This window comes from Gordionus sp. m RMFG-2023, chromosome 2, assembly GCF_954871325.1.
Source record: "Gordionus sp. m RMFG-2023 chromosome 2, tfGorSpeb1-WG-v2, whole genome shotgun sequence".
Classification (NCBI taxonomy): Eukaryota; Metazoa; Nematomorpha; class Gordioida; order Chordodea; family Parachordodidae; genus Gordionus; species Gordionus sp. m RMFG-2023.
In genome coordinates this window covers 2,851,414-2,877,880 of record NC_088776.1, presented here as the reverse complement: position 1 = coordinate 2,877,880, position 26,467 = coordinate 2,851,414, and the positions used below count along the sequence as shown (strand labels likewise).

Genomic DNA, 26,467 nt, shown 5'->3' with positions numbered 1-26,467 from the left:
TAATAAAATTTTTAAATAAAATTGATACACGACTGCTTTGTATTTTTAATTATATTTTGCCTATAAATAAAATAAAAAATTAATTTTTTATAACAAATTTATGTCCAATTTTTTAATTATGATTTAAATATAAATTTTTTTTTTATCACATCAAAAGTTTTTAAACCCGAGCTGAACCCGAAAATTCGGGTTCAAAATATTTCCCTGAACCGAACCGAACCTAAAACCGAACCGAACTTGGGCTAAAATTTGCTGGGTTCGCACCCCTGATAAAGGTAAAATATAAGAAGGCAATTTTAAGAGTTACATTATTGTAAATTGTTGGCGATATTTTAATCAAAGGTAATATAAGTGCTATTTCAGTGTGAAAATTTTAAAATCTTTTTTTTTCAATGACCTATTATATTATGCACATTATTAAAGATTGAGTATAGTTTTTATTTGAAAACCAAAACATCCCGAATTTTTAAACGCTGGAGCGGTCCAATGACTAACTTTTAATGTAATACTGAGTCTTTATTTTTATATATTAGCTAGGATAAGAAAATGGAGATTATCCCAATTCGCCTTTATAATTATAAGAATTTTATATAATCATTTATGTTACAAAATTGTCCTGGAAAATATAGATGTGTTATTTTAAAAAATTAATGAACAATAATATTGAAAAAAAAAATATCGTGTTGCATAATATAGTATAGGCTGTGCGAAAATATTTTTTTCTGGATAATATAGAATAGAAAATTTAAAGCGATGGCTGCCGGAAATATTATCGAATAAATACCGACTTGAAAAAATATATGCTATTTTATATAATTTATAATGAAAAATGCCTTATTTTTTTTAAAAATATTTATTATATAAGAATTCCATTACACTAGACAATATGCCATATAGTATTGTTTAAGAGCTCGATTTGAGACGATTTTTAAAAACGGTTAACTCAATATTTTAGCCAGAAAAATATTATCTAAGCCTCGAGATTTGGTTAATAGATGTTCAACCCTTTGTGCCACCTGTGAGAAAAATGCTGGGGCTTGTATAATATTTTTACTAATAAATTAAGAGTCGTTTTTCTCTGAGCCGTTTAACAACACTGATGCCATATTGATGAAAAATATAAAATTTGGTAGAATGATTTTGTAAAAGTAAAGGTAGCTATTATAACAGTGGCTTGCATTTGTATATAGTTAAAAAAAAATTTTTTTTTAAACTGAAACTAGATTAGTGGATCTTAGTAAAGACTGGATATAGATTGGGATTAAATAAAATCACTAGGTTTACTGTAATATTAATTAATAATAATATTTATATTTATCTCAGTGTTATGTTACCCAATCCCAAGTATAATAGGCTAAATGGATGTGGGATGGGTTAGAGTAAAGAGCTTTATATAAATTTACAAATTAGCTATATTTCCCTAAAATTAGGTTTGGACTAAGATTAGCATATATATGAGATGAACACCAGTCAGCATTACTAATGTACATGGCTCCCTCATAGCTTTGATATAAGTCTTCAATATCAGATTTATTTTATTTAAATTTTGTTTTGGCTAATGTAAGTGGCCCCTATCCCTGGGGTAGTGGGAATACAAGATCGACATTGAAATTGGCTTTAGATATATGACATAGATTGATTCATTTTACAAAAAAAAAAGTTCCAGATGTTTTTTTTCTAGTTAGCCTATCAGGATTTGGACATTCTTTTTTAAACATTATATTCATTTATATTTTGGGAAAACCAGCCCTAGCCTTAAAAAAATTGAAAAAATAGTATAGATAGAAAACTCTAACTTATTTTTTACAAGATTATTTTTAACTCAGACACTAAATAAAATTCTATATAAATTTAGATAAAAAGCTCCCCAACTTATTTGTACAATATTATTTATAGCCCAAATGCTAAATATAATACTATAAAAATTTACTATTAAAATTTAAAAAAAAGGTCTAAATTTGTATCCAACGCACGCTAAATATTACTATATATAAATTTATTAATAAATTTATGAAATAGAAAAATAGGAACTAGATACGAAAATAACTCATAAATATCTACAAAAATAATTATTAAGATAAGAGAAGGCTAAGTATAAACAAGTTAGATCCTTGCAAGAAATTGAGTTATAAAAATAGATCTAAAAATAATTTTAAAATTCTTTTTAAAAATTTAAAAAAAAAAAAAATTATAATATAAAAACTTTGAAATTATTGTATAATTTATCAGAAAACTATTTTTATTAAATTAAAATTAAAAAAAATAAATATTTTTTACCTTACTATTTATTAATAAAATAATAAAACTTAATTATGCTATCTAAATATTTCTTGCTAATTACTATAACTGTTCTTATCCAAGGACATTTTGGACAGAGTAAATTTATATAAATATTATATTAATTGTATAAACCAAAAATAGGATGTACATACATCATATATTAATCATTTGTCCGGATAGTAGCTTAAAAATTTCAAATATATTACTTGCCCACATATTTGTCTTTCTTCGAAACATTAGGATTTCTAAATTTTTGAACAAAATAGATGTCAATATATGATTCTAAAGATTTGCATGTATGGTATACTAGAGTGGCTTGTGCATGAGTAGGAATGATTGATAAATAATTGTTTTATATTAATATATTAAGAAAAAAATAATAATAACAATAAACTCGGTTTAATTAACCAAGAAGTGTTTATTTGATAGATAAATAACGATAAGTTTTAATAATGACATAAGATAAAGGGAATCAAAATCATAATATTCTTGAGAAAAAAACAGTGAAGGAATTCCCCCACACCTCTCTTCAGAAATTTTCCTGTTCTGGTAAATATTATTTTAAGGTAATAAAAAAAATTTCCCCTCTACATCTCCACCCCCCTTTCTCTCAATCCCAAAAATGCATGCGATGTATCAATTTAAACAAGAATTAAAAGAAAAAAAAAATAAGTCAAAAGTTAATAAATTTTTTTTAAAATACAACGACAATATTTTAAAATTTTATATTTAAAATATAGTGAAAACGTAAAACTATAGCCAAAGGCTTACAATAAGTGAACCTAAAGATCTCTATAATTTAATTAAGAAAAATTCCATCTAATAGTGCCAGCCTTCCCTTCTCTCTGCTCCTTAGCAAAATATTGGCTACAACAATAAATATAGGTATTTAAAGGCTCGATTAAGGAACTATTGGTACGAATATTGGAAAATACACTTAGTTATTTTTTTCTAATTTGTTTTAACAGTAAATCATTTGTTGGAACATTTCGAATATATAATAATGAGATTTAATGTCATTTGTAATACTAAGCTAAGAAAGGGATATTTTTTCTAAAATTCTATTTTTATCAAATCTTTTTTAACAACAATACGAGTAAAAGACTGGGTAGAATTAAGAGATTGCCTGTGACATTTCTAAAGCATTATTTTTTAGAAAGTTGTGACATATTTTATCATTACTTGGAAGAAGGTGAATGAGCACAATTTATAAGACTTGTTAGTCGTAGGAATAGAAGGAAGAGAACCAAAAAAACTTAATGAAGTTTTTAATAGAAATGCAAAATCGGATGTGACACGCTCACAATTAAGATATATTACCTTTAGGAAAATTGCAATATTGAATATATGTTTTAGTTATGTGGGAATGCAGCCAGCTGTGATTTATGATGTTGGTAGATATGCCATTAGATGTAAATTATTTGAGCTTTTTAAATGAAAAAAAATGGATTCAAGTGGGATAGATAACGAACAATCGTAAAATAATTGAACCAAGATTTTTAAGTTTTAAGACAACTTATGAACAAATCAATTCGTTTTTAAAGCTTTTTCTAAAGAAAAGGGAAGGTAGGTTAATGAATTAGTAGAAGAAACGTCCATGTCCAAATAAGGTTATAAAATATGAACGTAAAGGTTTGACTATATTAATCACTGCAAATAGATGGCATGCAAGCAACTATTTAGGAATTTTTTTTGTTTATTCACACATATTACCCACCTCTGCTCTGATTATTTGGTTCCCATCGTAGATATAAAAGCTACATATAAGTTACAGAAATGAGCGTTTAGATTTTATGTTTATGGCTATGGCATTTTTTTCCAGAAATTATAGCAATCAATAGCAGATAGTATGCCTCATCAATAAAGTGATTCATTGGACTTATTGATGGGGTTTCTGATAGCTATTTTATTCAAGAAAATTTGTAATTGCAAAGAAATATGCTTAACCAACATTTCCAAAAATTACAAAAGCAACATTGAGTGACATCCCAATAACTCCTGGTTAATTTGTTGCCGATATTTCCCCCTATTTTTTTATATAATCCTTTATTTATTAAAAATATAACATAATAAAATATATGCACTTTAAAATAATGTATTCTACACAACCATCAATTAGCACAAAAATTTTCACATTCATTGTAATCCCTTAATTATCTTTAATCTCACTAAAATAAAAAAAATAAGCATATAATTTTTTTTTGTTTTGAGTACCCTTGGGTCTATTTTATAAATTTAACAGAGTGGCTTATTTGTTAGCATCATTAAGAAAGGCTTCCTTTATCCCTCATACAATAGCTCATTATTTAGAGACATCGTATATCTATTAATGGTCAGACTTATTTTGCCCGATGAAAATGGCAAATTTATTTATAATATTATTTTTATATTCTAATTATGAAATCCCAAAAATATCTGCCTCAAAAAAAATATCCTAAAAGAAAATATGAACCATGGTACATTCGAAATGTTTGACCCATTATTACAAAATTAGGATGATTTGTACAAGAAAAATTAAAATTAAAATACGATATAAAATTTGAATAATGATGTCCAAACCTTTGTGCCAGCTATTACCAAAATTTCGTAATATTTTCCGAGATCAAAACGAGCAATTTAAGAACACTACTTCTCTGGTTAAAAAAAATACAATCACTCTATTTAATCAAAATCTTATATGATGTAACTACAAAGCTGCGGTATTAATTGTATTAATAATAAATATATTTACTGGAAATGGGAGGTCTTAATATATGTGAAATTTTAAACGCCTGAAATTGACAAAAAAAACTCAGCACACAAAAAACAAAAAAATTTTCCAATTTTTTTTATTACGTTATAGAACCTTCTTGTAATTCCAATGACCCGTTTCCTTGTGGTTTCTCAAACCTATGCAATAGTCCTGAAAATAATAAATTCATAATACTTGGATATTTATCTAATATATATATCTCAATTCAATTTTGTATATCTATTTATCATTTAAAAAAAAAATAATAATATTATTTTCATATATTGTTAAAATTGAATATTCATTTTTAAAAATAATTTAGTACATAATTCTGGACCAAGAGGTAAATTTATGATGACAATTACAATTAAATTTACATGATTTCCATTTATTAAAGTTTATGTTAATTATTTTTTAGTTAAATGTTGGGAAGCATCTATAATATTACCCGCAATGCATAATTTTTTCCTGCATTCTTTAAGGTTCTAGATGCATTGTGCCATAAATAATTTTGATATGTTTTCAAATAAGATCCTCCAAAACTGGCAATTAGATTCGTTGGTTTTCAAATTATTGGATTGAATATTTAAGCTTAGCAGTGTCTTTGCACTTTTAAATAATTTCTCATCTTGTTAGGCGCTATCCTATTTTATATTAAAACTCCTAGCACTGCTAAAAGTCCATGTAAATGCAAGACAAGATATGTATGATCGTTCCATATTTATTATACACCATAATTCTAAATCATGTTTATCATAGGGTATGGAAATTTTTTCAGTAGCAAATTTTTTTTTTATATTTTGTCATCTTTCCCTTTGATCTTTAATAATTATACGCAAGATTCCATAGTTATTTTTTTATTTGTTTTTTAATAAGCGTTTGATAAAAAAAAAGAGATTATAAATGTACTAACATCCAATAAAAATTTTTGAAATACCTCCCATCCCCATGGCCAACCTTTAAAGCTAACTAAGTTAAATTGTAAAGTTGCAACTCAATAATAAGTTAAGTTATTTAAATATCTATATTATTATTTCTATGATACAAAAATAAATATCTTTTTATGAATATAAGTGATAAATCAAATAGGTGAATTAATTAAAAAATTAATATTGCCATTCCACCCCACCCACCCCTCTTTTCACGTTTATGGGTTCAACAAATGAAACTTGTTTTGAATATTTGCTCAGGCATAATAGCTGAGATGATTAATTCATTTATATTTTTCCATTTTAATATAAACCAATAAATCTTTGTTAATTGCAGATTATGCGGGGGCAATACCAAATCAACCTTATGGATTTCAATGGACTAATGCACCAATAGGTTTTTTTTTTAATAAATAACTTTCTTAATTATTTTAATACAGTTATTTATATATGATGCATTTATTGAAATATCGAATACTTTCTAATTATAAAGTTTTGTTTAAATAATAAAAGTCAAACGTCCTAGCAGCGATTTTTTGATCTGAAGGCGTCCCCGAGATACTAAATCTTGACGGGATCCCATGTTTAAACTTTTTTTGTTTCATAATTTTTGTAATAGAAAAATTTAACTTTATATAGAAGTCATATTTTCAAAATATATTATGATCCATTTCATATTCCAGTGCCTAAGCCTTCTATAATCCAGGAATTCGAGTTGATGATCGCTTGTATTAAATTGCTTAAGAAGATATTTTTAAGTTAAACATGTAATTGGCCAATTTTTATAAATTTCGTTCTCAACTATTTTTAAACCCATCCGAAAAGTTGAGCTGATACATTCTTATAAGATTGAATAAATTTATGATTATTTCGCAAAAAAACATATAAGGCGAATTTTTAATATTTATATTTAATATAATATCTATGATTTTTTTTAAAAAAAGGAAAATTTTTTTTTAGTAAAAAAATTATAATGTTCCTAAAAAGGAACAATATTTAAATTCAAGATCTATTTTTTTTACAAAATTTATGAAAAGGATTGTTCAGTTTTCCCCATTTTTTAAATAGAGAAAAGGATGTCTTAAAGTGAGATTAAGGAATTCGCATTGGGCAACTTATCCCTTCCATTTTAAATAGGCTTTTTAAAATTCTTCATATGTTAATGGGAAGTCTTTCAACTATCCTTTTTTTCTATCTTTCCAGTTCCAAATTTTTTTTCGATAAAGTGCTTGTATATATATTAATTTATATTTGTTATATTAAAAAACTTACAAGTCATTTTAAAAAAAAACTTATTTTAGTATATAGTTATTATTATGGAGGTACATATACTATAATAATTGCATTATATTACATGCTTATTCTAAGCCAATATTGAATTAAAGTTTATATTATTATATAAATTATAAATTGCTAAAATTTCATGATATAATTGTTTAAATTTTGTAGAGTAGTATTCTAAATACCTGTCTACCGAAAAAACGGGCCTAGAAAATTATTATTCTTTCTATTTTCTAACTTTAAATAATTATTTAGTGCATTTTACAAAATCTGTTTCCGAAATATATTCTATAATTTTTTTGAAATTTTATTTATTTTTATTCAATATATAGTTTTCTCACATCAAAAATAAAATAAAATAAAAATATTATATAAAAACCGTGGTGGGACTACAAGTTCCCAAAAAACATGCGTAATTATATTTTAAAATTATGATTTGTAGGTTTTGTTTTAAGAAATAAAAGTTCTGATGTAAGGGCTCTTATCTTATCCCCTATATTTTTTAAAAACTTTAAAGTTCCACTTGGCATATGTCCAAGGGAAGAGATAACAATCGGTGTAAAAATATAATTTGTCAATTTGGAATATTTCATTGTTTTTTTTTCTCGGCTATATCAACCGGATTAGAATTTAAATTTTTTGGGAAAGAAGATACGCATGTGAAGTCCCAAATTAAGGATTTCCCTAAAGACCAAGGCACGGAAGTTAAGCCATCAGGTCTTAAGCCATCATCTATCGATAAATTTGTAGGCTCCAGGATGTTTGGTATTCGGGCCCTGGTAAGAGAACGGCTAATAGCTAAATTAATTGCTGCATGCCTTGCATGCCTGCCTTGACTATATATACAATTTAGACCATGTCTCCCTTTGGAGTCAACTAAGGTTTTACATTTGATGCATGTATGTGGTTGAACAATGTTACATCCAAGTCGATGGCCTATGGCAACTCTTAATTGTTCATCTGATAAGAGGTTACCTAGGTTACGACTTGGTAATGCTTCCAACCATTCATAACCACTAGTACAGTCAGCATTCTGTAATAGTTGAATATACTCCAAAGGGGGTTTGATGAGATTATTTTAAAAAATTTTTTAATTAAAGGTTCGAAAATAGATTGGTGTGTTAAGATCGTGGGTAAGATAGCTTCAGGTGGAGCTAAAGATACCCAGGCTGTCAAGGCTGAGTTTAAAAGGTTATCTTTAGGAGAGATAAAAGAAGATATCATGGCGTTATTCATCAAACGCGATGCCAAAAATGAGGAAAGAGATAGGTTTAAAGGATATAAATCTAAACCACCTATTTTCGAGGGTTATTGTGAGAAACCCCAATTAAAATCTTCCAATTTAATATTTAAAATATTTTCTAATAAGCTTCTAAAAAATTCATGAACACGATTAATAATTTCATTATTTAAAAAAAAGGAAGAAGATCTAAAAATATGTACAATCTTTGGTAAAAATAAATATTTTTTTAAAAGAAAAAAGCTCTGGTGTGAAGGAATTTCGTTTAAAATAGTTTCAAGACCTGATAAGCCTTCGAAAAATTTTTCCATGAACACCTTACAGTTGGAAAAACTGCTTAAAGGTGAACTTAGAAGATTAATTTCACTTTTTTTGATGATTTTAAACCCTTGGACTTTGAGAGTATTTGAATTTAAAAAGCATATTTCCGATTTAGCTTCATTTAGAGTAAGGCCTATGTTTAGAGAATTCTTCTCTATATAATCTATCGCTGCAAGAATATTTTTAGAAGGTCCGCAAATGGTACCATCATCTAGATACCATATGTTTAAATCTAAATTAAAAAAGGATTTTAGACAATGAACTAGGTTATGTATACCTAAACTAAAGATCAGAGGGCCCAAAGGGTCTCCTTGTTGAATACCTTCGTCAGAAGGAATTGTATATTCCCCGAATTTGAGAGGGGTTCTACAGCCATAAGACTGTTCAATAAATCTTGCATAAACTGGGAATTTTCATAAAAAATGTTCAAAAATGTTTTTCTGGATAAAGAATTAAAAGCATTTTTAAAATCAAGCTTACAGACTACGGCGTCTGGAGGAGGATCTTCGATATATATGCGAAGAGAGTGAGCGGCTATTTCGCATCCCCCTTTGGTACCAAAGCTTAGTTGATATGTTTGGAACATTTTTGAAGCATCAGGTTTGATGCGCTCAACGATTATCTTAGCTAAAAGTCTCCTAAAAAAAGACCCTATTGCAATTGGCCGAACTCCACCATCAGGCTTAGAAAATGCAATTAATCTTGCGCCAAAAATAATTTGGTGAATTTGACTAGGTAAATCATTGTTCAATATATTTTCACTAAGTATTATCATTGAATTTACAAATGAATCTTGATAAGGATTTTTAGGGTTAATTAAAAATTGGAAATAAGAGGGGCGAAAACCGTCAATTCCCCCTGCAGAGTTTTTATTAAAAGATAAAACTGTTTTAATTAATTCTTCCTTACCTATTTCGATTAAATTAGATTTTATAGGGATGGGAAGATCTTCAGGAAAAGCCTGAGGGTGCAATTCTTTTAATAAAGTAAAAGTATGTTCATCAAATGGAGCCAATTTATCATTAGATGAAGCTAATTTAAGAGCTCCACATACGTCCCCTTGGTCTATTTTTTTGATATAATTTTACATTTATGGGCAAAATCAGATGTAGCCCTTACATCAGGAACGTAATTTTCCATTTCTAAGTCATAAAAATGGTCTATTTTATATTTTATATATCTTTCATGCAAAATAGTTTTTTTATTTTTATCTGTAGGTTTAATTAAGACTTTAAAAGGAAAGGTTAAAAGATTCTCCCAAGCTTTAAGGGAATTTAAATTTGAATTAACTTCCATAATAAGTGTTGTTAAAAAATTAGAAATTAAAGACCTTGATTTAAGGGGTAGGTGGATTAAGGTTGGTGGTTTTTCCCACTTTAAAAAATTATCATAAAAATCAGGATAAAAATTTTGAATTACAATGGGGGTTGATTCAATTTTGTTGTACAAAATTTCATTTGAAGGGGGTTTACCAGAGTTTATACATGGTTTTGACCTGGGCCCATGTTTATAAAAACAAATAGCTTGGGTCAAGGTTATATTTCTATGGCAGGCATTACAAATGCTTGACATACCCATTTTAGAAGAATAAAAATAAAAAAAAGGAGAAGAGGGTAGGGGGTATGTATGAATGAATAACTTTTCAAAAATATTATTTTTTAAAAAAAAATTAAAAAAAAATAAAATAAATAAATAAAAGTTATAAAATTAAATTGAAAATTTAAATTTTGTTGTATTAAGAATAATTGAGTAATGTTTAAATAAAAATTTATATTTTAAAAAATATAATACAAACTAACTTAAAATCTATATTTTTGAAAAATATATATAAAAATTTGAGGTTTAGATGATTGTGGAATTTTGGAATGTTTAAAAATATTTTTAAAATCAAGTAGATAAATTAACTTAAAACTATATATGATTGAGATAAGTATTTTCATCATTGATTGAATCAAAGACATCTTGGTGGTATGTTAGTGTTGAGCAAGCCACAATGTTCTTGTATTAATGATTGTTGTGCAGGAATATCATTGATTGAATCAAAGAAATCTTGGTGGTAAGTTGAAGCCACAATAAAGTTCTTGTATTATGATTGTTGTGCAGCAATATCTATTTAAAACTTTATTTGATTGAGATAGGTAATTTCATTGTTGATTGAATCAAAGAAATCTTGGTGGTAAGTTACTGTTGAGCAAGTCACTATAATGTTATAATATTAATGATTGTTGTGCAGAGATATATAAAATGGCGTGTAAGGGTTAGGTTATTATGTTTAAAGTCAAAGGGATTGCCAGATATTGGGAAGGATTAAAATACTAAAATACCAATGTCATTTAACAAGGTAGGAAGGAATTTTGGTTGAGATATGCTGATTGTTGTGTTAAAATTTCAGGTCAGAATATAAGAATCAAAATTTTGAGTAATTGGTTATATTTTAAAATTATGTAGGTATGATAATAAATGAATGATTCATGTTGTTAATATAATTGTTTTGATTTCATATATAGCTATAGGAAGGATCCTAAAAATATTGGTTATTGCTAGTTTGGGAGAGAATGATCCAAGGACTGATTTTATTATTGCAGCTTGGTACGGTGTAACTAAACTGAGAATTGACAGGTAAACTGAGAATTGACAGGTAAAATTTATTTTTGTTTTATTGCCTATCAATTATTTTTAAATATATAAATAAAATGTTTTTAAAGTAAAAATCAAATCTATCCAAAATTAAAATTATTAAAATTATTTAAATATATAAATTAGAATATAGAAGATATTGCAGTCCATAAATTTATAATATGTATAGAACAGATCTATTATATAGAAAATATAACACAAATAATATATTTTGTATATCATAATTGACTAAACTGAGAATCCACATCATAACTCCAAAAATAATGATGGAAACTTAAAATTTTTTTCATTATATATAAATATAAGTTAGTTTACACCAAATGAGTCAAAAAAATAAAATATTTTTAAAATCCCAAAAGTCTAAAAAAAAATTAAAAAATTGACTAAACTGAGAATCCACATCATAACTCCAAAAATAATGATGGAAACTTAAAATTTTTTCATTTTATGTTAATATAAGTTAGTTTACACCAAATGAGTCAAAAAAAATAAAATATTTTTAAAATCCCAAAAATCTAAAAAAAAATTAAAAAATTGACTAAACTGAGAATCCACATCATAACTCCAAAAATAATGATGGAAACTTAAAAATTTTTTCATTTTATGTTAATATAAGTTAGTTTACACCAAATGAGTCAAAAAAAAATAAAATATTTTTAAAATCCCAAAAATCTAAAAAAAAATTAAAAAATTGACTAAACTGAGAATCCACATCATAACTCCAAAAATAATGATGGAAACTTAAAAATTTTTTCATTATATATTAATATAAGTTAATTTACACCAAATGAGTCAAAAAAATAAAATATTTTTAAAATCCCAAAAGTCTAAAAAAAATTAAAAAATTGACTAAACTGAGAATCCACATCATAACTCCAAAAATAATGATGGAAACTTAAAAATTTTTTCATTTTATGTTAATATAAGTTAGTTTACACCAAATGAGTCAAAAAAAATAAAATATTTTTAAAATCCCAAAAATCTAAAAAAAAATTAAAAAATTGACTAAACTGAGAATCCACATCATAACTCCAAAAATAATGATGGAAACTTAAAAATTTTTTCATTTTATGTTATTATAAGTTAGTTTACACCAAATGAGTCAAAAAAAATAAAATATTTTTAAAATCCCAAAAGTCTAAAAAAAATTAAAAAATTGACTAAACTGAGAATCCACACATAACTCCAAAAATAATGATGGAAACTTAAAATTTTTTTCATTTTATGTTAATATAAGTTAGTTTACACCAAATGAGTCAAAAAAAATAAAATATTTTTAAAATCCCAAAAATCTAAAAAAAAATTAAAAAATTGACTAAACTGAGAATCCACATCATAACTCCAAAAATAATGATGGAAACTTAAAAATTTTTTCATTTTATGTTAATATAAGTTAGTTTACACCAAATGAGTCAAAAAAAATAAAATATTTTTAAAATCCCAAAAATCTAAATAAAAATTAAAAAATTGACTAAACTGAGAATCCACATCATAACTCCAAAAATAATGATGGAAACTTAAAAATTTTTTCATTTTATGTTATTATAAGTTAGTTTACACCAAATGAGTCAAAAAAAATAAAATATTTTTAAAATCCCAAAAATCTAGAAAAAATTAAAAAATTGACTAAACTGAGAATCCACATCATAACTCCAAAAATAATGTGATGGAAACTTAAAAATTTTTTCATTTTATATTAATATAAGTTAGTTTACACCAAATGAGTCAAAAAAATAAAATATTTTTAAAATCCCAAAAATCTAAAAAAAATTAAAAAATTGACTAAACTGAGAATCCACATCATAACTCCAAAAATAATGATGGGATCTTAAAAATTTTTTCATTTTATGTTTATATAAGTCGGTACCAAATTAATTAATCCAGAGCGAAGAATTATGCTCCTATAATTCATATTATTTTTAATTAAAAACTAAAATTTTAATAATTTACGCCATCTAGCGGAATTTATTTTATGATATATAAAATATTATGGGTGTTTTATTTTCTATATAATAGATCTGTTATACATATTATAATTTTCTAAACTACAATATCTTTTCTATTCTAATTTATATATTTAAATAATTTTAATTTTGGATAAATTAAATTTTTATAATAAAAACCTTTATTTTTTAAGTTTTTAAAATATAATTGATAGGCCATAAATAAATTTTACCTGTTAATTCTCAGTTTAGTTACACCCGCTTGGTATGAATATTATCAAGGACTGATGAATAAAATTTTTAATTAATAGGAATTTTATCACTTATAATATATATTTCATTTTAATGAGATATAACACATATTGCCTAGTGCATAAATATTCTATAGGATTTAAGTGTTGAAATGCATATTTATGGCTAAGTCTAAACTTATATTTACAAAAAAAATTAATAGGAAATTACCATAACTAACGAATGCTATAATATTATTTACTTTGTAAAAATAGTAATAATTTAGACATCTTGAGAAACATCCTGAAAATTATAAATAAATACTACAAAAGTTCAAAGATGTCTTTACTTTCTAGATGAGAAAGAGTGAAATTTAAATTGATTGGAGTTAGTTTATATTGTTTAGTTAAATACATTATTTATTGCTTCTGACTGCTTATCATAAGAAGGGAAGGAAAATGAATCAAAATCAGTCGTAGGAATCTCTTAATTAGGGTTTCTAATAGGCTTTTCCTTTTTAAGGTATAAATTATATTTAATGGATTCTAATTTTATTACTTTCTCCTTTTTTAAAATTCTATCGCATGATTTTGAGTTAATTTTCATAAGGAGAGTTCTTGTCCTTTTTAATCCAAACTAGAAAGAAAGAAAGAAAGAAAGAAAGAAGCAATATGATTAGAACTCTCTCAAATTCCAGCTGTTTTCTCTATACCTTCTTTGGCTTTCTACTCTGTTAGATTGCCAATTATTTGGTATATATATATATATCTCTATTTTGTTATTGTCCAATTAATTTTATTGTTATTATAGATTCTGGTAATACTGAATGTGATAAATTATTTCTACAGTATCGAAGATCTATACTATATTTGCTGCAAAGTGATAGGCTGTGCAACAAAACCTTTTTCAAATTTTAAAATTATTTCCTTGCCGGTTCAATATTTGCATTTTAAATTGGACTATATTAATTTAAGCTTTGATTGATTTGGAAAAATGCTAGTGGAACATAGGATAATATTGAATTATGAGATTTTAATGTTTGAATTCTTGTTGAAATCGATTAAAAAAAATAAACCAATATTTTAAAAAAATTTTGCTAAATTATTACCTTCTACAAAATTTGATTTTACATAATTATTCATATAATATTAATATGATGGCATATGTCATCAAACGAGACTTACTCTAAATCTTAGAACTCACTATCTAAAAAAATTTTATTTATGCCAAATTTTAACACAATTTGATTTATTATCTATAATATAGATTAGTATATAAATATATTTTTTTGTAATATAACAAATGTCTTTTATATAGATGAATTGAACTGCACAAGTAATTTAAAAGATATAATGTTATATTCATTTATTCAAAATATAATTAATATTTTATCGGCAGATAAATGTTTGCGCCCTGTAGGGATTAATTTGAATCCAATCCTTTGATAATCCAAAAAAACGGATCTGATACAGGGCTAAAAATATAACATATGATGTCGTAATTAGATATGAAATTCATAGGATTTCGGAATATATTCATTTTTAATCATGTGATTTTTTTTAGTTTTAAAAATCTGATTTTAGGAAACGTATTCCAGCATGATGGTACACCTAAAATATTATTTTTTTATTAAAGTTAATTTAAATAAGTAACGGGAGATAGTTACTAATTACATTCTAAATAAAGGTAAACTTAAATTTCATAACGATTGCCATGAACTTAAATAAAATAAAATCTCTAATTTTATTAAAAAAATTATCTAAAATTCATAGGAGAGAGAACTGTACATATGCTAAAATAGGTTTCATGTAAAATTTGATATTTTTTAAGTCTAAAAAATTGCCTTCCATTAGTGATAAAATTTGAAAGATTTCTAATCACTATGGATTTCATATTTTCTCACGACAACAGTATTTACATTAAAAGGGACCGCAAAGACATGTTTTTTAGGCCTATGGGACTCATTATTAACTAGTATTTATAAATTAATTTCATAGTGATGATTGATATAAATTACCATTTAAGAATATGAGTGGAGACCGGGGTTATATTGTCCCCGATAATTTAAACTGCTATAAATAATGAATAAAGTAAACTTTCTAAAATGTTTCAAACTGCTTTTATTCATTACGTATACTTTTGCGATGAATGTTATAATGCATTCTTAAAACTGTCATCTAATTAGCAAAAAAAAAGTTAATCCATATTAACAAGTGTGAGACCCTAGATACACTCGTTGGCTTCTGATTTTTTCTAAAGATATAGTTTGATTTTTTAAATTCAAAATAAATCCCTGCATAAAAAAACCAAAACGCACCCCGCCAAAACCTCAAGATATTAAATTACAATAAATAGTGTTAATATTTTTATACATGATAAAAATTCAGATTATTATATCATTAAAAATGATATTTAATGTTAAATAACTTTTGCAAAAAAAAAATACGTTTTTAAATTTAAATTTTGCATTTAAAACTTTTTTCATAAGCGTGTCTTTCAGAGTAACATTTTAAAACCATGGTAATATATTTAAATATCTAAGTTTATTAATTTTAAAATTATTTGAGAAGAAATTTAGTTGCCGCCTGGATAATACTATTCACTGTCTCATTTTTAAATACAATTTAATCTTAAAACTAACACGGTTTAAATTTTTTTTTATATTATTAGATTCAAATAGACTTTATGGAATCCTATGTAGAGAAAGTAAAATATATACTTTATAGATATTACAATTTTATATGATGAATATCATAAAAGATAATAAGCGATCAACAAATTTTGATGTATATTATACATATTTATGTTGATTCAAATTATTATTATTTTTTAACAACTACGAATTATTAAAGATTATTTCATTAAATTTATCATTTCGTTTAGCATATAAATTTAAAATATATAACTCATTTCCTAATATAAGGAACAAGAACGAATGCGAAACATAATTATTGATTTAAATTATAAATTATAGATATAATTATATTTTAAGTAATTTATTTCAAATTTCTGGTTCTTCAATTTGATTTCAATGCGCAAGGAATGATTTTTATTTATGATCTAATATGAATTTTTTTTTTAATGTACCTTAATATTTTAAAATAATTCATTTTTAAATATTTTTTTGTCAAAATTCTAATATAAAAGAGAGAGAAGAGATAAATAACTAAATGTTAAATATTTGATTCCCAGTCTTTTATAATCGCATTTTATTTAGAAAAATTTTGTTGTTATTTACCTTAATTCTTTCAATTGTTTTAAACAATTTGTTTAACTAATACGATATTAAATTTGATATCTTCAAATAGTGTTTTTAAATGTAAACTATATATAAAATAGTAAAAATTAATTAGAAGTCCATGATAAATTCCTAAATCCCATGATAGGTAATCAATATTTGTGAGTAGTTTAATACTCCGACAAAATCTGAAACTTTTAAAATAACGATCTACGATAAAAATATAAAATTTCCATATAAAATATAAAGAAGAGTGTAAATTTTAAAAATATCGATGGCTCTAAAAAGAGCTTATAGTAAAAATGTACCTAAAAAACATGTATAATTATGTTAAAAAATTTTTTAATTGTATTTTTTGTTTTAGGAAGATTGACTCGCGTTTTTCGTTTGTTATGTTAAAAATTTTACGTGCTAAAATTTTTAAAAATGAATGCTGATTGGGAGAAATTACCATTAGTTGAGATGACTATGGGTTGAAAAATAAAATTATTTAATATTGAGTATTTATTGATTTATTTTCGCCATTAGTAAGAGGATTTGAATTAATTGATGAGGGAAAGGAAGAGACACAGGTAGCGTCCCAAATTAGGGATTTCCCATTTGACCATGGGATGCAGGTTAAACCGTCAGGTCTGAGACCATCTTGTAGAGAGAGGTTTGTTGGTTCTAGAATGTTAGGAATTTTAGCTTTATTGAGTGCGTTATGGATGATTTTATTTATTGCTTTATGCCGGAGGTGGCGACCTTGGCTACGGGAGCAGTTTAGACCGTGTCTTGCATTTGGTTGTACGGGTAGGTTGCAAAGGTGGCAAGTGTGTGAATATGTTAGCGAGCATCCTAGTCTAAATCCTATGGTAACTCTCAGTTGATCATTGGTTAAGAGATTATCAAGGGTTAGGCTAGGAAGTGCCTCGAGCCATTCATATCTGGCATATTTATCATTTAATTGAAGAAGTTGAATATCGCTGATATCGGAGGGGTTAAAACTAGTTTGAAATTTCTTTATAAGGGGTTCCAAGATTGATTTATTAGAAATTTCGGTTGGGAATGTTTGACCGTCTGGAGTTAGTAGATTCCATTTTTCGATTGCTACTGTTAAGAGATCGTCATTGGGGGTTATAAAAGATGAGATCGCGGAATTGAGCGAAAGGCGATTAGAGATAAATAGAGATAGGGAGAGTAATTCTAAGGGGATCAGGTCGATACCGCCTAGTTTAGCGGGTAATTGAGCAAGGTGCCAATTAAAGTCTGATAATGGAAGATAAAGGATCCTTTCCATTAAGGTCTTTAAGCGAATATTATGCTTGGTGAAAAATTCTGAGGAGGTGAATGAGGAGGATGAGTGGAAGAGGTGTGAGATTTTAGGTAAATATAGGCACTTTTTTAATAGATAAAAAAGTTGGTGCGATGGGATATGATTGATAAACTTTTCCAAGTTTTGCAACTTGAAGAAGGTTTTATCGATTGTTTTTTCCGAGATTTTATTATTTAGTAGTGGGGAGCCCAAGAGTTGGACATCTTCGATTTCGATAATATTGTTATCTTTAAATGAGCCTAGGGGAATCTCGAGGTTGAGTATGCAGATTTCTGTTTTGGTTTTGTTTAATTCTAGGCCTATTTTGGGGCATTCTCTTTCGAGGTGGAAGAGGGCTTTGCTTATTTGATGTTGGTTACCGCAGAGAGTGCCATCGTCTAGGTACCATAAATTAAGGTCTAGATCAAAATCAGATTTGAGATCTTTCATCATATTATGGATGGCTAAGCAGAAAAGTATAGGGCCTAGGGGGTCGCCCTGCTGAACACCCTCTTCTGAGTATATAACGCAACCATTGAAAATGAGGGGAGTGCTATTGGTATAGCAAATGTCAACAATGCGCGAGTATTGGGGGAAATTATCGTAAAACGATTCGAGAGCCGAGGAACGAGATACTGTATTGAAGGCGTTTTTGAAATCAATTTTGCAAAGAACGGAGTTTAAAGGTGGATGTTGTAGGTAGATTCGGAGACAGTGAGAGGCTATATCTACGCCTCCTTTTGTTCCGCAGCCTAATTGGTAATTGCCAAGCAGGGAATGAGTAACGGTTTTTATTTTTTTTGCGATGATTTTAGTAATCAGGCGTCTGAAGAAAGAACCGATAGCTATTGGGCGGATACCACCTTTCGGCTTTTCAAATGCAATCAAGTTAGCTCCAAATATTATTTGATGAACTAATGTGGGGATATCTCTAGTGATTATATTATTGAGGAAGGATGTAAGTGAGTTAAAAAAACTATTTGAATTGGGAGATTAATGTTTGGAAGTAGGAAGGTCTATAGCCGTCAGGACCTGCTGCTGAAAATTTATATTCGTTTATAGTGTCACGTATATCTTGGTTTGATATTGTGAGAGGAGGAATATTGGGCGGAGGAATTGGTAAACTAGTATAAGAAGCACGTGGATGGAGAGATTTTAGGTTTTCAAGAGTCGCATCATTAGATGGGGCTAGTTTTGATTGTGAGGAGATTAATTTTTGTGCTCCGCAGACGTCGCCTTCATTTATTTTGGAAATTTTGTCACAGGTTTTAATGAAACTTTCATTGGAATTATTGGGATAATTGATGTGTTCAAGAGGTGTTAAGTAATCTATATTTTTAAGTCTGTCTTTTATAATGTTAGGTAGTGAAATAGATTTTTTATCTTTTGGGATTGAGAGACATTTAAAAGGGAAAGTGAAAAGATTATTCCAATGATTTGTGTTTGACAAATCTGAGTTCATATTATCAAATAATTTGGTGAGATGGTCTGTGATAAGGTAGCTAACACTGGTTGGGATGTGCTTAATTGTTGGTGATTTATTAATAAAGATAAATTCTTCTAGTGATTTGTTATTTACTTGTATGTGTTTGGTATTTATTGGGGGTTCTATAAGTTTTGTGCAAAGTGTGTTAGAGCCTGAGCAAGGAAGGGTTGTAGGGCCATGTTTGTAAAGATGGTCATCCTTTTTTATATTTATTAGTTTATGGCAAGTTGGACAGATTCCTTTCATGGTAATGATGATGTGAAGGATTGATATTTAAGGTATTTTATTTAAGTCAGAAACAGAATTTTGCCTTAATATATGTAGCCTTTTCTTTAAAGTCATAATTTTATAACTCCTTATTATAATTTGAGAGTCTTATTATTGCCAAGTTTTGGTTTATGAATCTGATTTGATACTTCTGAGTTTTTGAATTTTGGATAATTATTTTGTACTCAGATATTAAATATTTGAATGTTTATTAATCAGATTTATCAAATTAGTTTTTGAGGTTTTTTTTAATTGAGTGATATATAATTCAATTGCTTATTAGTATAAAGGCCGTTAAGAGCTGTAAGGATTTTGATAAAGTTGTATTTCATAGGGTAAAAAGAATATATAATTTTGGAAGATATAAGAATAATATTGCTGCTAAAAATACTGTGTTAAAATGATGATGTAAAATAACTAATTCCTGAATCTTTTTGATGAATATAAATTTTGGAAGATATTAGAATAATATTGCTGCTAAAACTACTGCTAATGAAGTTATTATTAATTCCTGCTATAGACTCATTATGATTATCCTTAAAATAACAGCGAATCAATCGGAAACCTATTGGAGACTTTCTTTCCTTCATTCTTTCTTTTTCCTCTGCTATTTTTTCCCTTTACATATTAGGTGTCTTTTAATCATAATTATTCCATCTTCGTATAAAACTTTTAAAAATATCTTTATTAAATATTACATTATGGAAATTTTATATCAACATAATACATATAACCTGAATAATCCACGTATATTATGTGAGGTTAAAGAAAATTTAATATTATTAGGCTTACCAACCCTCGTATAACCATAAAAGTTTCCTTTATCATACTTTAGTAGTAATATGCAAAACCCGATGTTTTTATGGGAATTAATCCTAGAACTATAAAAATATTCTATTAAGTTGAAAACGTCTCCTAATTAAGATTAGAACATAATAGTCATGTAAACCTCAAGATATGGCAATTAGATAACCAAACCTTTCTACCATCAATGAATAAAATGGCCTAATAATATTTTGGTTATGATCTTAATCAGGCCTTTAAAAAATCAACACGAATAGGGGCTTTTTACCAGCAATTATATAAAGGCTATTTTCTCTATTTGATATATTTTATTCTTTTATCTTTTTTTTCTAAAATAAATATAAAATATTTCCATTTTAGTAACGCAGTCTTCTACTTACTACAGCTGCATAAATCGTAATCATTTTTAATTTATACAATTTTGAACTTGAAAATTCGTGATTAAAAATATTCTAATTTGTAACAAAATTTAAATATTATTGGTTTGATTATAGCAAAAAAACATAAAAAACGAGAATAAAATACGAAAAAGTTGTTTCATAAAAATTACATTCATTTCCATTATTTTAAAAAAAAAAATTTTTTCTAGTAATAATGAATTAGTAGTACCCTTATTTTATTTTTGCATTAAAAATAGTATATAAAATCTTCAAAATTTAATTATTTAAATTATTTAGATTTTTGGACTATTAATAAAAATTATAAATAAATAAAAAAAAGAAAATAAAACTTTCTTTTAAAATTAATATTTTCGATATCTTCTATTTATTATAAATTCAAAAAAAAATAATAAAACAGTTCTTAACGATTTACATGCTAAATAAGAAAAAATATCCTATTTAATTTAATATTAATCCACAATATTCCTACGAATTTTAATAAAAATAAATATTCAATCATACCTAAGCAACTAATCTAAACATGCTTTTAACAGCTGAATTTTATACTAAATGAAACGAAAAATTAAAATTCTTGCAACAATAATTAATATTAAAAGAGAATTCCAATCTCTTAAAGATTGTAAAATTATAATTCCTCTGACACGATCTATATTTTTAATAGTCGGCTATTCTTTTTGAATCTTAAAATCTATAAAATTGCCATAGTAAGAGTCTTATATTTAAAGTTTTTATTTTTGATAATTAAAACATATATTAATTTGTCTCAGATCTTGAGAAAAACAAAATTCCATAAATTTTATCAGTCATTTGTATTAAATTGGATGAAGCAAATGTTCCTAAATCTAACTCTTGTTTGCATTCTTCAGTAAGAATAGAATTTGTTCTCTTTAATCATTATCACGCAGCTCTGTATAAAAAAAAATGAGAACCTATTTAATTTTATTTTTGATTTAAAATAGTACGCGATTCCTGAAGTATTATTTGACTATTCCTTTATTTTTATCTTTTAAAACTTATAAATCAGTCATAACTTTTTTGAAAAATTATACTAATTATCAGTTTGTTTTTTTAAAAATTACAGATATAAGCCTTCGTAAATTCATTTTTAGGGGCCAAACTCCCCCCACCGTTATTTTAATTAATTATTCTAAACCCGAACTAACCCGATATATATTTATTGGCCCGATAACTAATTTTTGTAGGCCACGAGAAAAGTTTTTCATTTTTTTTAACTTGGCTAAATGTTATAAAGTAAAAAATTTAAATTAAATTCGAGTACTTATAAAGTGATATAATATTAATCGTTAATTCGTATGTTCCTTAGAGTAGGAAAGTTAACTCATAGATATACTTTAAGCTCGAGTTCATTTCCTTATATTTAGAAAATGGTACAATTTTTGGTTTGAAAAATATATTCATATTAGTATTTGTGCATGGAATACTTACCCATTTATAAATATGTAGGATAATTTGATTCGATAATTATTATCGCTATTTTTAACATTGTTATAAATATATATATGTCGTATTAGGATATGGAATTCATAGTGATTATTACTTAGAACTATTATTAAACCTTAAATACCTGTTGACCCTATATAAATTGTCAAGATTATATGGCAAAAATTGTTTGAAAATTACAAGATAAGGACTCATACTGGAATACATTCGATTTAAATTTGAGAAATTTTAAACACCAATGGTTTTGATATCCCAATACTATATTTAAATTTATGGTTAAATATACCAAAATAACCTCAAATATTTATCATTTACTTTTTAAATAATGAAAAATATTATTTTTAAATCATGAATATTATTATATTTCTAAATAAATTATTAGATTGACGATGGTAAGACATTGAAATATATTATTAATTTAATTTAAATTTTTTTAAAAAATTGTTACAAACTAATAAAACGTAGGTCTTAAGGCAGAATTTTTAATTGATCTGATGAAATATAATTATTTATTTTATATCTATTACATTTATTGTTTTAGATAATAGACATTTAATTAATACTAAATTGTTGATAGATAACATTTAAATTATAAAGATGCAATGAATGAATATTACAATATTTATATAACGTTAAAATAATTAATATTTTACTATAATTGTAATTAATTTCTATCAAAAATATTCTACCAGAAACGAAGAAATTATAACTGAATGAATCGAATCGAATATGAAAAATTTATAACTTTTAAATTCAATGAAAATTATATCATATTTGGGATAATGGAATAATATTATATATAAATTTTATTCCTTTATAATGTTCATCTACAATTAAAAGGAATTATTTTCAATCATTAATAAAAATTAAATTAGTTCAATATTTCATTTGTAATTTTTATAGCTTTCATTTTGATTATAATAACTTTCGATATCGCGTGCGGCTAAGTGGGGGTGTAATCTACCAACTCCATCCTTATATTTAAACAGCATTATCTGTACCGACCTGCTTAAGATTTTTGTTATAGGAGCCTAGGTAACATTCCTTGATATTTTTATTGGAGTACCCTGTAAGTAAGTCGAATGTACTTTTTATAAACTAAGTAATTATTATAGAATTATTTAAGCAAAAGGGTTAAACATTTTTAGATATTATTGTATAAGGGTTTGTTGCTACCTCAAAATATTTATCAAAATAAAGAATAAGATTTATAATTTAAAATCAAATCATAATCTTAATATCACCTAAAATTTCATTACATAAATTTACTCTTGCTACCAAGGATACAAATATGAAAAATAACAAAAAATTTATAAAATTAAGATACAAACTTAATAGAAACTTATATATAAAATTTTAAAATATTGTTTTTATTGCTACTATAGAGTAATAAATCAAAAATTAGTTAATTCGGCTGAATCTAAAGGCGTGTAAGCGGGTGCTAATAGTATCTAAGAATTAACATCTAGTTATAACATATTTATCCTTACTTAAAATTAACCAATATTTCTGACAAAATAAAAATACAATGGATTGAAATTATATATTTTGGCTAAATATTGTTATAATATGCCACCGCTATCCAAATTTCAGCTCCCCCATATTTTGATTTTCTTAACCAATTTTTGACCACTGCTACCATTCTCTCTGCCTGCCCATTAGAACTCGACACCTGCTTCGGGGCAAAATTTTTCCAACTGTCTGCTATTAAAAGCCGGACTTCCATCCGATACAATTGTTCGTGCTACCCCGATAGCCCATAATTCTTCAAGGTTTTTACTACTATTTGTGTCATTAATCCCCTAACTACTTCGTAATCTAACCATTTAGAGTATACGCATCCATTTGGCCTATGTGTAGCCTTTGACCAAACACTCTTCATGTCTAGGTGAGGCATCGTGGCCCACAGGGTGCACATCTCACAACTCCTACTCATGTTCTATCTCTTTATTTATTCCCGGCCACCACAAATATTCTCGGCCCCAACAATTTCATTTTCTCAACCCCCTGATGTCCAGCATGAATCATTGCCAGCATCGCCTCCCTTAATTTAAAAGGTACTATACCTCGAATCCCTCATACCACACACTCGTTACTATAGCTAATTCTTTCTCTATGTATATGAAGGTTTTATCTCTGTCTTGCTAAGGTTTTCGCCCCTTTATGCATGCTATGATTCGGGTCAATTCACCATCCGTTAAGGTTGCCCTTTTAAGATCTTCCCAAGTTACCGGTCCTCCTTTGGCTATTTTGACCATTGTTCTAATTAATCCTTATTCCTTTCTTTCCTCTAGATCTTTCGGAACTCTTCTCTAGCCGCACATCTAGAAAGAGTATCTGGTAAATAATTTTATCTTCCCCGTTGATATTTCAATTGTACATCAAAGTTTCCCACCAGAAACAGCCATCTTTGCAATCTTGGTGACAACATAAGCTTCTTATATCTTTCCTAAATGCACCAGTGGTTTGTGATATGTATAAATAATAAATCTACGTCCATTCAGATACTCACGACATTTCGTCATTCCAAATATGTCAGCTAGCATCTTCTATTCGATTACTGAATACCATACCTTGTTTCTGCTGCTCTAAATATTTTAGAGAAAAACAAAACCGGTCTTTCTATTTCATCTATACAATGTAGCAATGCCTCACCTACTCCCTTATACGAGATATCAGGCAACACCAACTCCAAATCATTGCTAAAGCAAGTAAAAAATGGTTCCATTCTAATTCTAGATATTTATTCCTCAAAAGCATTCTCCTGTTTATCTTTCCAATCAAACCTTTCCCCTTTCTTTCACAGAGTATACAATGGCGCCGCTATCCGGGCTAATCCCTCAACAAATCGGTGATACTAATTCATCAATCCCAAAAAGGCCTGCACCTCAACTTTATTCCAGGCCTCAACATACTCGTAATTCCCATCATATTTTTGCCCAATCGTCTCTCCTTTCCCTTAACTCTATGCCCCAAAATATACGGCTTCATTCACTCCTAACACTTTTTCCGACACTTGCTCGCAACCCCTTTTTTTAATTCTTCTGAACACCTTCTCCAATCTTTGTTCATGTTGTTCTGGAGTTCTACCCATCACCATTTTACACCATTCGTATAATAAAATACGCCTTCCATTCCCTGAAAAATCACCGCCATAGTTTGCTGTACGATAGGAGGTTATATGCTTAGTCCAAAGGGTAATCTACAAAACGCAAACAACTCCTTTGGGGAAGTAATAGTTAATAATATTCTTACCTCCGGTTTCACATACAATAGGTATACATTGGAGAAATCAACCTTTGAAAAATATATACTTCCTTTTAAATTGGCTAATATTTGCTCAATTTTTGGTAACGGATACATTACCCACAGATTTAACGTTACCCGAAAATCAGCACATCAAAGTTAGGCATTATCTTTCTTCAGAGGAACCAGCGGAGGCGCCCATTCACTATATTCCATTGCACATACGATTTTTGTACCCATTGATTTAATTCCATTTTCACTTCTTTTCTTTATTCAAACGGTACTCGCCGCAAAGCACAAAACTTTGGTACACATCCCTCCTTTAATTAAAATCAACTTCAAAATCTATATTAGAAAACCAAAATTTTCATACATCCACTAATTCTCGCATTTCCGGATCGCTTTACAGTCTACTCCATCATTCCGAAATTCCATTTCTTCATATCCCCTTTCCCTTCTCTTCCCACTATATTCCCATTAATACTTTGCAACTCGATGGTCCCATTTCCCATTTTACCATAGATAACAGCCCCCTCCCATTTTTTATCTTCTTCCATTCTCCAATAATTATGACCCATAACCCCCTAATCCTTCCCTGCAACTTTTTCGCACTTCTTCCCTATAATTATCCGACTCGATTTATTTCCTAGAATCATTCGTCCCTATTTCCTCCAATA

General features: G+C 27.0%; 1 long non-coding RNA gene across 1 annotated transcript; it reads left to right on the top strand.

The window, feature by feature from the left end:
• Nucleotides 1-2,258: 2,258 nt before the first annotated feature.
• LOC135925121 (uncharacterized) lies at nt 2,259-16,299 on the top strand. The gene is made up of 5 exons (XR_010571544.1): nt 2,259-2,376; nt 5,334-5,354; nt 6,278-6,337; nt 14,911-14,928; nt 16,264-16,299. It is a non-coding gene; the product is annotated as an uncharacterized LOC135925121 (long non-coding RNA).
• The last annotated feature ends 10,168 nt before the right edge of the window (nt 16,300-26,467 follow it).